The sequence below is a fragment of the Haemaphysalis longicornis genome, unplaced genomic scaffold (assembly GCF_048455015.1).
Source record: "Haemaphysalis longicornis isolate Haplotype H1 unplaced genomic scaffold, Haemaphysalis longicornis Haplotype H1 scaffold_10, whole genome shotgun sequence".
NCBI lineage: Eukaryota > Metazoa > Arthropoda > Arachnida > Ixodida > Ixodidae > Haemaphysalis > Haemaphysalis longicornis.
The window spans coordinates 20,602,092-20,607,370 of record NW_027526204.1 but is presented as its reverse complement, the minus strand read 5'-3'; the positions used below and the strand labels follow the sequence as shown (position 1 = coordinate 20,607,370).

General features: G+C 47.6%; 1 long non-coding RNA gene across 1 annotated transcript; it reads right to left on the bottom strand.

Moving 5' to 3' along the window:
• Positions 1–216: 216 nt before the first annotated feature.
• Positions 217–2,022, bottom strand: LOC144158278 (uncharacterized). The gene is made up of 2 exons (XR_013320004.1): positions 1,691–2,022; positions 217–796 (listed from the first exon to the last, which is right to left on the bottom strand). It is a non-coding gene; the product is annotated as an uncharacterized LOC144158278 (long non-coding RNA).
• Between the last annotated feature and the right edge of the window lie 3,257 nt (positions 2,023–5,279).

The window sequence follows — 5,279 nt, the reverse complement described above, 5'->3', positions numbered from 1 at the left end:
ATTGACAGGTCATCTTTAGTGCAAAGACATGGTCTAGCTACAAGAATAACAATACTGCCACGTTTCTGTTTGGGATTGCCCGACAGCGAGTGATGACTTTTATTTGTGAAAGCTGGAGAGGCAGGACAAGCAACAGGACGGTGACCGAGTGCAGCATACTCGACAGGTTGCCACCAGGTAATAGCTTATTATTGGCAGTTGTGGGTGGTTGAGATGTAACATGAGCTCGACTGCTTTAGGAATCAGAGACTGACAATCTCGTCTCTCTGAGACGTGTGCATAAGTTTGATTTTCTGTACATAGAAATTCACGTATGTAATAAACGTCTCCCCTTTCTCATAGACCATTTTGTGGCTAAGTGGTTCTCATAAATATTCAAACAATCAGATGTTACACAAGTAAAAAGACACACTGAACGGGCTGCTTTAGTGTTCAAAACAAGATGGCAATTTAGATTAAAAACGAAATGCACACTTGCATACCCACATTTGCAAACATTAAGCCATGATAGCGAACAAAGAATGACGAGACACATTTGGAGTACAACGTTCATTTTAACCTCACCAGCGGCAACTCCGGGAGAAATGCTGCGACTGCCTCCATACAAGAAAAGATCCTAAACAATGTGCTTACAACATGGTGCTTCCACTAAGCAACTACTAATTGATACATCGTTACATACAGGCGTCAACAAAGAATAAGCATTGAGGTGAGTCGGACACATTCAGCCTCTACATCCATTCAGCAGCAGCCATGGCCCCAGTGTCTCTGTCGACCGGCCCTAGGAGTTATTCCCCTGCGTAATGTAAACAGCGTGGTTAAAGGGTGATGGAGTATGTATTGGGCACAGTGCAAACAAATGTCAACACGGTCACTGCCATCAATAACAAAGCCTGTGTAAAGGTTACTGCAGACAATCGTTATGACATGGACTGTTGAACTGAAACAGAGGGGCATAAGCATCCATGAGCAAATGAGGGAAAAGTATGAGCTAAATAATGCTTACGAGGTGCTCAACAAAAACTAGGGGAGGCCAAACAACTGATCTACCTGGCTGCCCTCTCCGTGCAGTTTTTTTTTTCGCAACGTAGTTGAAATTGTCCACGAAAAGCATTTCCCTGTAGGGGACCGAGTTGTGAGCGTTCCCGTTTCATTGCTGCTCTCGAGCGCTGCCACGATCAGCCGAGCACGAAATGCGCCGTGCGAACACCGGCTTCGCGGTACCGCTCATTCGAGCATTTTTCGCCGCTAGCTGGAGAGCGCCCGAGTATGATCTTATCAGTACACAACACAACATATGATACACAGCCAAAACGTAGCGAAACAAACGATAAAGACTAGCGCTCCGTTTCTCGCTTCCTCGCCTCGCCCCGTCCTTGCGCAGTATCGCAAGTTGCCGCAGGTGCGATCGCCAGCTTCCAGCACCGGTTTTTCTGTCGTACGAAACTATAAACACTGTCACTGCCGCTAATCTAAAGTGATACGGGCAAGGTCTTTTTAAAACGCTGCCAAAAGTGCTTACCTTTCAGTGCACAATGACGCCGCCGCCAACTTTCTTCAGCTCTGGCCGCTGAACAATCAGCCACTAGTCAAACGGTTGTGGTCACCTAGTGACTTAATGGCTTTAAAGGGTTGACGCGTCACAGAACTAATCGTGTGAACAAGGTAATATTCAATGTCCGAGCCTTACACTGTAGGCAGAAGCACAGAGTCGGTTCTCTAGGTTCCCGAGCAGCGACGGATCGACGCACCACCACCGCTGCTTTTTCTTCATTGAACTTTTAAGCGCCTGCACCCAAATTGAAGCATAAGTGTTCAAACACAACCAAACAACCACCACTTGTCTGATCACTGTCAACGCCGTGCACGATAACAACATTCACATAACGACACCGCCTCCCAGTTTGCCCGAGCGAGTTTGATCGCCGCCACTGTCATGGCCGCCGCCGGCACGGCCAAGGTTGCCAGCATACTTTTGTGCTGCGGTGACGTCATGTGAATACTCCTTATACCGAAAGAGCAGCATGCACACACTACGGCAGGAAGTCAAATTCCCTTTGGACCACACTGAGCCCGTTGAAGGGGAAAACTAGGGTACAATTGCAACATTGTCTTTCCGGCGACTTTAGGGTGGTCTTCGAGTCACCAAACAAAGCCAGTTTATGCTTTGGGCACTTAAGGGTACCGCGCAGAACCTCTGCCTTGAGCAGGGCAACGTATGCACACTTACGCCAGCAAGCTGGCTAACCGGACAAAATGCGAAAATGAAGGACAGTCCTGGTTGCATCTGTCTCACTTTTGCGTACACACTGCAGAGAACTCGCTCTTTGATTTGAAAACTTCTGGTCCTCAAGCTTCTTAAAAATACTATGCGTGAATTAAATCGCCAGCTTCTGTAGGGAAAGGAAGCTGCTGTCAACGAGAACACCATGTTTTTTTTCTTTAAAGAGAGCCTCTGCGGTGAAAGTGGCAAATGCCGCAGCAACAAAAAAGGAAATCAAAAACAATGCTCTGACATATTTTGGCTCGTAATTTAGTGTCATTGTCTATCTAAAGCTAAAACAAAAACTACATATTTTTGTATTGCTTGGCACCCAGCCAATCATTTTCGGTGAGCTACTTCCAGCTGTGCAGCAAAACGGCGTTTCAGATCTGTAGCTTTCATTGCATTGCCACAGAAGTTTCTCACAGTATCACCTTGAAAGTGGCTATCATGGATGAAAGACAAAAAATCACTGCATATACCTGTTGGACTAGGGTATATTTTTGGAATCGTTTTCTTTACATTTTTCAGCAGTGTACAATTTTTTTCATGCCTAATTTAGTTTTTTTTATTTAGGCAAAGGCTGCTGCGCCCCGGGGACCCTTTCTCCCGGGGTGCTCCAGCCTCGCCTGATCGCTCCTGGCTGGAGCGCCCCACGGAGATGACATCACCTGTTTTTAGATGCGACGCATCTCTTTAACTCGCATTGTCCCTCCGGCGTCTTCCGTAGTCCGCATCCCTCCCCCATTCTCCTCGACGCCCCAGCTGCGCGCCCTCCCCCATTCTCCTCGCCACGCCAGCTGCGCGCTAACGCCGCTTTCACCGCAGCGCCATCTCCATGTTAGCACTCGCTCCCGTTGCTGTGCCACCTGTGCGTCAGCGCGCGTTAGCACTCGGTTAAACATCGAACACATGCACATGCGCTGCTCTCTCTCATTCCCCTCACCGTTAATGCGCGGTACATATAAACGCGGTAACTGCGCCGCTCCGCTCAGTCGTTCCGCCGCTCCGATGACATCCGATGATTTGCATGGAGACTAACAGGCCTGCTATCGCGATGGTCGGCGCAACCGTACGTAATATAATGGAGACAACAAATTGACAGGCTAAATGGAAACAACATAACGGAAACGCACCGGAAACCACACGATGCGTCGCATCTACCCATGGTTCCCCTCGCAGGAAGATGGTGTAATTTTTTTTTAATTATTACTTGGATTTGGTCGTCCTTGTTGATCGCCGAAACCTTGGTCCACGGCCAGACTGGAGCTGCGGTGAGCGCGCCTTCAAAGTGCGCGCCCGCGCTCCCCGCTCCTCCAGCCCAGCCGTGGGCACTGGCTTTGCCAAGTGGCCTTGCCGGCTCTCATTTGTAGGTCGGCTGTGCTATTCATTGTCTACGATGTATTACATGCCGTAAGTGCAGGCTGATAACACTCCTCCTTGGTACATCGGCTGTAGTTCAGTGTTGTGTTATCTACGGCGCACCTGCGGGCGAGGCAAAACCACTCCGAGTGGAGGATTGGGGGATTGTGTTGCACGTTTAATTTCGCCGGCTTTTGTCACCACACTTTTTTCTTTCTTTTTATTCTTGGAGGTGTGTGGGCCAGCTCACGCCATCAGGTTTTATCTACTAAGAATGGCCCTGTGTCCCTAAACGTGGGCACTGGCTGAAGGGGCTGCGGGCAAAGGTCTAAATAGTGTTGCATGAACGCTGCTTGCGCCACGTCTTCGCCGGACTGCTGCCTGCGTTCTCGTTTAGATGATCGAATATGTGGCTTTTATGCAGAGAAGAATAGGCGGAAGGAATACCTTTAAAGGCCCTCATTTGACAAGAGTTATCTTGGGCCTAGACGTTCTCATTTCTGGTGCTCACTGGATCTTCCACAAAATAACTTAAGCTTATATAGTGGCTCTTGTGCTCGCCGCTGAACACCAGCGTTTTTATCCTTAGTTTTGGCGCAGCAGCCTGAAATGTTTTGCAACCTCACCATACTTTCTGTGCATAAAAAGACCAGCAGGTGCCTTTTTTGGGGGAGTGAAAACAGCACAGCTTGGACAAAAGAGGCCGGAGTTAAAGTGTATTGGATGCGACAAAAAGATATTTGGAGTAAACACTGTGTTGATGCTTTTTTTCGTCGTGCCTAAAACTCTGTATCATTGGTCATGTTGTACCAACTTTTCTGAGCTTCCAAAGTTGCAATGGATACACTGCAGTGCTACAAGTACTGATCACAAAATGTCAAAAAATTTGGCTTCTGGTACAGTAAAACGTTGCCACCCTTGTTAGGGATGGCCTGGAAAGGATCACGCCAAAGCAGGAAGCACCGACCAATCCAGGAGATACACTGTACTTTGTTTCACCAACTTCATGCATCGTTGTAAAAATTGTGCTGGTAATCAATAAACAGCGAGAGCACAGCGTTGTACCTCACGCTGGTAAGGGCAGCAAATATAGCGCCAACAATGGTCTTCCACATAAACCATGCCCACAGCTCCTTTCAGCACCAAATTGATAAAAGTGTTGTTGCACATAATTGCAAACGTCATGTTAGTAGCGCTGCTTCTGGTCATAGCAGCAGCTGTCCAACAGCCTACCACTGCAAGTGATGAAGAACCTGCGTACCATGTGACGTTTGTTGTCCAAAAAGAAAGAAGCACTCAGGCCTTCGTTTCCTTTTGCGAGTCATTGCTTTTGCTTTCATCATTAAAAATCGGGTGCCGCGACTTGAAAATTATTTCTGATGGGCATTGTTGACTGCGCCCACTCCGGGCACAATTTTTTTTACTGCGAGTCAAACGAATTGAATGTCTCGCACCTTTGATTTACAGTTCTGAAATTGCAGGTCTCACAAATGTGGCTTCTGGCACAGCACAACGTTGCCGCCCTTGTTAGGGATGAACTGGAAAGAAAGTGTGCCATTACATTATTTCAAATTGAAAACTTCTTTGTTCGGTCTGCTCTTTGGGCCTCATTGTGCAAATCTCACCTGTTAAATGGGCCATGCAGACAAAATAT